Here is a 9,436-nt window from a genome sequence, read left to right on the forward strand (position 1 = left end):
ACAATAATACTTCAGATATAAGGAGTATTTAATTATCTATAGTTGGTACTCAAATTGAAGAGCTGACCCTGACTTTGCGCGCATCGACCGTCTGGCGCGAGCGCGACTGGAATGGAATCATCCACGTGGGGCGTAACCAGTCTTCACTCTCTTTCAGAATGTAAACGAAAGCAGCTAGTGGTCGATACTCGTTTTCCGTAACTATACTTAAGCTGAACCCCTCCTCCGGCATGTAAAACGGAGCACGCATTATTGCATGATTAATTAAATATTAGCTATTTTTTTTAAAAAAAATGGATTAATTTGATTTTTTTAAGCAACTTTCGTATAGAAACTTTTTGCAAAAAAATCACCGTTAAGCAGTTTGAGAAACGTGCGCGCGAAAAACGAGGAGAAGGGTTGGGAACTTGAAGGAAAGAACACAACCTTAGAGCAAGTTTAATAGTATAACCCACTACTAGCTCCAAATCATCTATAGCCAATGTAATAGTCAATTCATATAATAGTTGCTTACTATATTATTAATACATGGTCCCACCTATCATACATACATTACGTCTTGGAGTCTGTGCTGCAGCTGGCTACAAATCTGTAACCCGCTGCTCTTCTCTCTCTTCCTTTATCTCTTTAAAATATGTTTATAGCTGGCCTATAGCCTGCTGTTGTACCTGCTCTTAGGGTGTGCTCTTGCCCGAAGTTTCCCAACTCATCTCCCTCGTTTTCCGTGCGCACGCTTTTCAAACTGCTAAACGGTGTGTTTTTTTAAAAAGTTTCTATACGAAAGTTGCTTAAAAAAATCATATTAATCTATTTTTGAAAAAAATAGCTAATACTTAATTAATCACGCGCTAATGGACCGTTCCGTTTTCCGTGTGCTAATGGCTGGTTGGGAACATCCTCCCGCGAACACAGCCTTAGGCCTGTTTGGATCCAGCGACTAAATTTTAGTCCCTATCACATCGGATGTTTGACACTAATTAGAAGTATTAAACGTTGACTAATGACAAAACCCATTCTATAGCCCTGGACTAATTCGTGAGACGAATATATTGAGCCTAATTAATCCATGATTAGCCTATGTGATGCTACAATAAACATGTGCTAATTATAGATTAATCATGCTTAAAAGATTTGTTTTGCGAATTAGCTCTCATTTATCCAATTAGTTTTATTATTAGTCTATGTTTAATAGTTCTAATTAATGTCCAAACATTCGATGTGACAGGGACTAAAATTTAGTCCCTGGATCTAAACACCACCTTAGGCTGCGTTCTTATCCCAAGTTTCCCAACTTATCTTTCTCGTTTTCCGCGCACATGCTTTTCAAACTGCTAAACGATGTTTTTTTGCAAAAAGTTTCTACACAAAAGTTGCTTAAAAATCATATTGATTCATTTTTCAAAAAATAATAGCTAATACTTAATTAATCACGTGCTAATAGGCCGTTCCGTTTACCGTGTGCACTGTTTCAGTTGGGAACATGCTCCAGCGAACACAACCTTATCTACCTGTTAAATGGTACTCCTACTATCTCCTTTTTTTATTAAAAGCACTTTTTTTATAGGAGTTTCTTTATAAAGCTAAAATAAATCTATTTTAAAATTTATAATACTCTCTCCATCTACTTTTAATAGTCATATTTCATCTTGACACATAGACTAAGGATAAGTAATTCTACTTATCAGTTATTTAAACATGCTACTAGTCATTCCTCGTAAACAAGCGATTCATTAATATTTGCATTTCTCGATACCTATGTAGCCAATCTTGTATGGAAGAATGGAGAGTCACACATTAAATGCGAGAAGGTCATTAAGATGATAGGTTATTAGATTGAAATATGCCTATCAAAAATAATTTTTTCAGATTTGGAAATATGCCTATCAAAAGTAGGTGGAGGGAGTATTAGTTACTCCATCCATTCCAAATTGATCTACATATAGTTTTTTTGAGGTTGTTCCTAAATGATCTCCATATTTGTGTTCATTTATTATATCTATTCGTTATTTGTATATTGGAGTAAATGGACATTGATGCATGTATCCATGTACACATGTATTTATAACCCACATGCAATATCTTGATTTGCTATTGGCTAGGAAATAGTGGGGATGGTGCATGCATTGAGTTTGTTGCTAGAGTAAATATAATATGAGAGAGTTATTAGCTTTTCTTGGTCTTTGTGTATCTATGAAATATGTAGATCAATTTGGAATGGAGAGAGTAATACTTAATTAATACTCTCTCCTTCCAAAAATTTGAGACCTATTTCATTCCTTGTTTCTCCAAAAATCTGAGTCTTATTGATAGTCACCATGTGCTAAATTAAATTGTTGATCGAAAAACAAGAAATCATTCTAATACTTATTGGTTGCATGCTTATTGGTTTTGTCACATAGTGAGTGAGTTTATTGCTTCTTGATTTTGATAAAAAATAAATAGGTCTCAGATTTTTGGAAGGATGGAGTAATATGCTACTCCCTCAATCTCAAAATAAGTGTAGTTTTAACACTGTTCATGCTCAACGTTTGTCCGTTCGTCTTATTTGAAAAATAATTATGATTAGTAATTTTATTGTTATTAGATGATAATAGATGAATAGTATTTTATGTGTGACTAATATTTTTAATTTTTTTCATAAAATTTTTAAATATGATAGACGATCAAAACGCTGGACTCGAATATCTATAGCTGCACTTATTTTGGGACGGAGGTAGTAATATATATACGTTCTTTTGCGTGCTTCGAGAAACACTGGGCAATAATAAGCTGTACCGAATGAAGCCTTGTCTTACCGTGGACTCAGTCAACTCTGGATGAGGAAGTTTCTTAGATGGCGAGAGAAAAGAGCCGCCGCTGTGGAGTGTAGGACGGATTGGTAGGAGTAATAAATTTAATGAATTGAATGCGCTGCTAACGACAAATCATTGTGCATACACACTACAGGCACTGTTCAACTGTTCACCTGCACCACACTGTAGACGGAGACACGGTCAAGACCGCGTCTCGATATTAGAACATGAGTTCTCGTTCAGGGGGTGATTACATACAGCCGGGTAAAGTTTCAGCGTTTTACATAGCATATTATATAAGGTATTGTATGGGGTCTTCGAACACTAATAAAACAACTAATTACAGATTCCGTTAGTAAACAACGAAACAAATTTATTAAGTCTAATTAATCCGTCATTACCAAATATTTAATATAGCGCCATATTGTCAAATCATTGAGCAATTAGGTTTAAAAGATTCGTCTCACAAATTAGTCACAATCTGTGCAATTAGTTATTTTTTAGCCTATATTTAATACTTCATGTACGCCATCAACTCATCATCAGACGCCAGTCGCTGACGATGCTACCTCCGTGGCAATGGCGCCTCCGCCTCCGCCGCCCGCGGCTTGCTGACTCCCCAACCCACCCCCTCTCCCCCTCCCCCCGCGCCTAGCTCTCCTACCGACGCCGACGCCCTCCCCTTCTCTTGTGTCGCGGGCCGGCACCGCCGACAGCCGAACCTCTCGTGACCTATGGGCCGTGGCTCCGTGCACACCCGCCGCTCCGCTGTCGTGCTTGCCCATCGATGCTCTGCCCACCGCCGCTCCGCTGGTGAAGAGAAAAGTGAAGAGGATAAGAAGAAAAGGGAAGAGGAGGAGGAGAAAAGAGAAGAAAATATATGTGAATCTTACATGTGGGCTCCACGTACTTTTTTTATTTTTTTTCTGACTAGGATGCCACGTCAGCAAAACCACCCACGTATGCTGTTATAGGACCTTGAGTGTACGGTTTGTGTAAGTTTAGGGGTATATATTTCTGGTTTTGTGGTTAAGGCACTAAAATAATCTCGCTCTTAAGTTGAGGGATCTCCGGTGAACTTATTCCTAGTACCGACGACAAAGGAAAAGCGAGAAAGGTTGGGCCAAGCTTGTTAGTTAGGAAGGCATTTGTTACGATGGGTTGTGGTCCGGCCCGCAACAATATTGTGGCCCGTTGTGAGAAATTCATGCCGCTTTGCTGCCAGTTATTGGCGGAGCCATAAATTTTTTTGGGACCGCCTATGCATCGCTCGGGTGATTTTTGAGAAAAAATCACCCAGATTTTTTCTTCCCTTGGATTTGCATCCAACGGATTACAAAATAAAATAACTAATAAAAATTTACTTACACAACATTTTTATCAAAATTACAGTGCACTTATATGTCATATCAACTAAATTTTCATATGTAATTTTAGTTATATAGGACTGTAATTTTATATTTGAAATAAAATAACTAATGCAAATTTACTTACACAATATTTTTAATAATATTTTTATCAAAATTACAGTGCACTTACATGTCATATCAACTAAATTTACATATGTAATTTTAGTTATATAAGACTGTAATTTTATATTTTAAAGAAAATAATAAGTACATATTTACTTACACATTATTTTTATCAAAATTAAAGTGCACTTACATGTCAAATCAACTAAATTTACAAATGTAATTTTAGTTATATAGGATTGTAATTTTATATTTTAAAGAAAATAATAAGTACATATTTACTTACACATTATTTTTATCAAAATTACAGTGCACTTACATGTCAAATCAACTGAATTTACAAATGTAGATTTAGTTAAATAGGATTGTAATTAATATCAACTGAATTTACATATGTAATTTTAGTTAAATAGGACTGTAATTTTATATTTTATTTTAGTTATATAGGATATTTACACGTAGCTAGGATGTAAATTTCTTGTGAATCGTGATCAGCGGCAAACGTGTAACCCACGAGGTCTCCTCTCCACCTCACGACAACATCGACGCAGAATCGTGTACTGATCTCGACGCATAATTGTAGGGGCAAAAATCTGTCAAATATCAACGAAAAAATCACCCGTGTGATGTTTAGCAAAATCGATTTTCTTGAGGCTGGGCAAGCCTAGCAAGAGATAAAAACTATGGGCCTGTTCACTTTGTTGTCATTTTCAACCTTACCAAATTTTGGTAAAGTTGTCAAAAAAGTGGCTACATTTAGTTTGCTGCCAAATTTTGGTAACTATTTAAGAAATCCTGTCAAAATTTTAGTAAGTTGCCAAATTTTTGGCAACTATGTGTAACATACTAAAAATTTGCTATTTTCTAAATATGTATCATGCCGATTCTTCTATTCTTAATAACTTCCTAAACTTAAGAAATTATAATTAGAGGGACCTCCTAAAACTAACATGCATAAAATCCCTGTCTAGTATTTAAAATTTTTCGTGGTTTTTATTCTAAAAATTGATCTTGTTAAATCGAGGTATTCTCTTTGATTTGATTTTGCATCTTAAACCTTCTTTTGACCAAAATTTCCTTTATTCAAATTTAGTCTAAAAATCCTTTTTACTTTTATGAATTGTGGTCCAAGAAATCCTCCAACAATACCTTTGAACCTAAACCAAAGCAATTCCAATTTCATTGGAATTAATTGTCGACCCATCCTTTGATTTCAGACCTATTCTTATTTATCGCCAAATATCCAAGTTTCCCATTAGCCTCAAATACTTCTCCAAATTCTTGCCAAATAATTTGAGGCTAACATCCTATTTATTTCCCTTCCCTCTCAATCGAGTGCATCAAATAAATTCCGTTATATTCTATCTCTCAAAAGATTGCACTCAAATAAATTAGAACATCCTTATTTTAAAATCCCTCTCCGAATTCAAATCCTTTTTAAAATCTAGCCATCCAAATTCCTCTAAATCAATTATTTGAATCTCTAGGAAAATTAGACTTTCTTTCTTTCTAGACTGGGCCGAAACCCTTTCCCTCCTCCAGCCCAAGCCGGCCCAGCCACCACAGCCGAGCCGCCCTTCCTCCTTCTGCAGACGCGCACACGCACACGCCGTCGCCGCTTCCTTGCCGTCGCCGCCAAGTCGCGCCGCCACCGTCGCCGTGCCTTACCCTCCAACTCCGCCGTCTTTCCTTCGCCGCTAAGCAACTGCCGCCGACGTCAGCCGCCACCTCACGCCGCTGACATCAACCGCCGAGCCGAACCGCCTTCGATGGCCAATCAGCGGATAGAGTCGACGCCGTGCTCCTGTTTCTGTGCCGCCGCAGCCGTGTCTCCTCTCGCCTTCTCCTCTGAAACCGCCATAAGCAACCGACATCCACCGCCTTTAAATAGCCGGCGAGATCGTCCTCCCCTCCTCACATTATCAGAGCTTGAATTGAAGCTCTTCCTCTCTCTCTCCTGTCAAGTCCGGCCGACGCCGCCATCGGTCGATCTCCTCCTCTATAGTTCCCCTAGCCAAATCCTTGCACCACTGACTCCCCCTACCTCCGGCGAACCCATTTTTCCCATTTTCCCCTTCTCCCCCACCCCATAGCAACCACCACAACCACTTCCTTTGCCGGCCGAAGAGAGCTCTTGTTGTCGCCGTTCCGGCCTCCTCCCTAACTCCCTCTACTGGCCACCACCATCCTCGGATGCGCGTTGCGCGGGAACACGCGTGGCCGCCGACTTCGTCGATCCCCGGCCACCGGAGCCCCAGCACCCCTCCTCCCTGTTACTCGGCCAGAAGAGAAGAGAGAAGGAGATGACGGGAGGAAGAAGAAGGAAAAGAAAAAGAAAAAGAAAGGCTGACAGGTGGGCCCATGAACAGTGTATTTTTGTCTTTTCTAGATTTAATTCAAAACCCAATCTTTAGAAGCCCATATCTCCTAAACCGTAGATCCGATTCCAGTGAAACTTGGACCTAAATTCATCTAAATTCAAAATCTACATTTTGGTACCAAATTTGCTATTTTAATATTTTATTTAAATTTCCTTAATTTATTCAAATACCATTTGGATAAATATTTGATCTTATAATTGAATTTACAATTTAAACTTATATTTGCTTTTCGAATATTTCCGTTTATTTTCAAAATACCTTTTAGCCACTAAAAAGCCGCCGGTTGGAACTTTACGCCTTTCATGGGGACGTTCGTGCGGTCTATCGACCCCGACGTTGGACCGTTGGTTGTAAAGCCTGGCAAAACCCAAACCCAAGATCGAAATGCTGCTCCTGGCACCCCACGCCTTGATGCGTACAGCGGTCGGAGCTTCACTATTCCCTCGACCTCCACAGCACGCCGCACAGTTAGCTCTTGGGCTCTGTGTGATCCTAGCCGCTCCGCCGCCACTCACGGTTGTCGGAGTAACACTTCCGCCCCACTAAACCCACACAAACCTCCTATCCCTCTAGCCGTTATACTGTCTGTTGACATCGGCTAGAGAAGATGCTAAGTCTAGTCGCCATGCTGCCCAACTCTAGCAACGACTAGCAAACACCTAAACCCTAACTGATATTTATCCTACCTCAATCAGCTTGCTATCTAGACTCCACGCCAGCTACAATATCATCCCAACCATTTACCCTCCAACTACTCATAACCTATACATGAAATACGAGCCGATATGCTATCCTATTTCAGCATCGACTCGAGAACAAGTAAATCCTAGCCATTCTTCTACCAAAGCCCAACTTCGACCATTACTAGCCACATACTCACTTAACCAGTTATATCCCTTACTCTCCAAGCAACTAAAACCCACAGATGAAATATAAGCGACAAATGTTGCTTAATCTCCTATCCACTTTAGTCTCCAATCTTTTAGAACCTACACATATTAGCCCAGTAATCCTTATACCTTATAAAGGAGATAGGTTATACCCTAAACCCTAGCCCTTTTAGTCGTTTATCGTTTTCTTGTTATTTTATGGATTTTATTGAATTTGGCTCTTCCTCTTCTTCAGTAGAGTTTATTTTATTTTGGATGGCAACTTGTGGTATTTCAAGGATCAGATAATCAGGTTGCCTACCTTGGATTTATTCGCGTTGGAGCAAGGCAAGTTATTATTCCTCCCCTTTGAGCATAAATGCCCTATATTCTATATCTCTTATATTCTATGCATTAGTCATACATGATTTTGAATACATAACCTGAACATAGCAAACCAGATATGCTAGCTTTGCTTAGCCCTGCCTAGTTAGTTTGCATAAAAATATAATGAACTTAGATTGGGACAGTACGTACGAATTGGTTGATTTCCGGGTGGCTAGTACTGTCTCAGTCGATATAGTTATTACCAACTACTTATGTCAAACGAACGAGTACGACCGCAATTCTAGAATGGGGACAGACCTTGCAAAGTAGGTTATCTAGCAAAGGTGGTACCTCTGTACAGTGGTTCTTATTTAAGTCCTCGCGCAGGAGGCAAACCTATGCCGCGAAGGGCAAATATAACATTTACCGAGGCGCAGGTAAATGATTTGTTGAGCTCAAGTGTGTGTGTATTGTGAAAACCTGGTTGAGATGACGGGGGTCTCTCAACCAGTTCTCTCTCTAAAAACCTCGGGAACGCCAGAACTCCTCTCGCTGCTGATAACGTTACGTTCAGAGCGCATGAGGATGAGAGTTCATGGAACAGGTGCCACTGATGTTAGTAACCGAAAAGCTTTGCCATGACTAAGCTAATGAATATTGGCATGTCATGGATTGCGGGTAAAGCGTACATTTACTGCAGTAAAGTAAACCTGAATCTATTCGAATAGCCGTGCTCACGGAATTGAGTATCGGGACTCATATGGTACTTTGGTTAGAAACCTAATTCAAGATTTTACTAAATGCTGCTACATTTAAAACATCAGGCTTTCTATTTCTATATTCTCTGCCTTCTGCAAGTAATCGTAATCCTACTCAAATATTACCTTTTTATACATTCATTATTGAATATAATAGCTTGGTGAGTACGTTGTACTCACCCTTGCTTCAAACCCCTTTTTCCAGAGTTAAATTGAAGTTCTTGCCGAAGCCAGGAGTTCAATCATATAAGTTAGCATTATTTCAACCTAGTTTTCAAATCTAGATTAGTTAGATGGTTTAAGTCTATAGCAAAATATTAGAGTTGAGACACTCTATAGCTTCTGCTGTAATAGTTAGCCACAATCTTGTAAATTCCCCTATTAATTTATGTAATAACATCTCCTTTGGAGCCTTGTTCAAATGTACGCAATGAAAATCCAGATTGTTGAAGCTGTATCAATCTACTGATCCAGGGCTTGATACAGTTAAACATGTCGGTTTCCGAATATTTAGTTTTGGGATCCGACACTGTGCCAATGCCAAAATTTGGTAAGGTTTTTTTTTGCATCAAAGTGAACATGCCCTATATATATATATGGAAAATTGTACCGTTTATCTAGACTTAAAGTTGATTGTTGCCAAGTTACAATTTATCAATGAAATGTTGGTTGTTTATTGTCAAGGAGTTAGAGTACGGGGCTACTATACATCAGGAAAGCAAGATTAGGATGTGGTACAACTCGCTAGTCATCTAATTAACCTTCCTTGGAACCAGGAAGCAAGGTAATTATGTAAGCAATTAATGAGTAAATGATGTTTATGCTGTGGAGCAATGT

The 9,436-nt window shown here is 38.9% G+C and overlaps 1 long non-coding RNA gene across 1 annotated transcript; it reads left to right on the plus strand.

Annotated features, from left to right (window-relative positions):
* The first annotated feature begins 6,180 nt into the window (after nucleotides 1-6,180).
* On the plus strand, nucleotides 6,181-9,106 carry LOC136353722 (uncharacterized). The gene is made up of 3 exons (XR_010737115.1): nucleotides 6,181-6,617; nucleotides 7,771-7,862; nucleotides 8,805-9,106. It is a non-coding gene; the product is annotated as an uncharacterized lncRNA (long non-coding RNA).
* Nucleotides 9,107-9,436: the final 330 nt, after the last annotated feature.

Source organism: Oryza sativa, chromosome 10 (assembly GCF_034140825.1).
Source record: "Oryza sativa Japonica Group chromosome 10, ASM3414082v1".
NCBI classification, from domain to species: domain Eukaryota; kingdom Viridiplantae; phylum Streptophyta; class Magnoliopsida; order Poales; family Poaceae; genus Oryza; species Oryza sativa.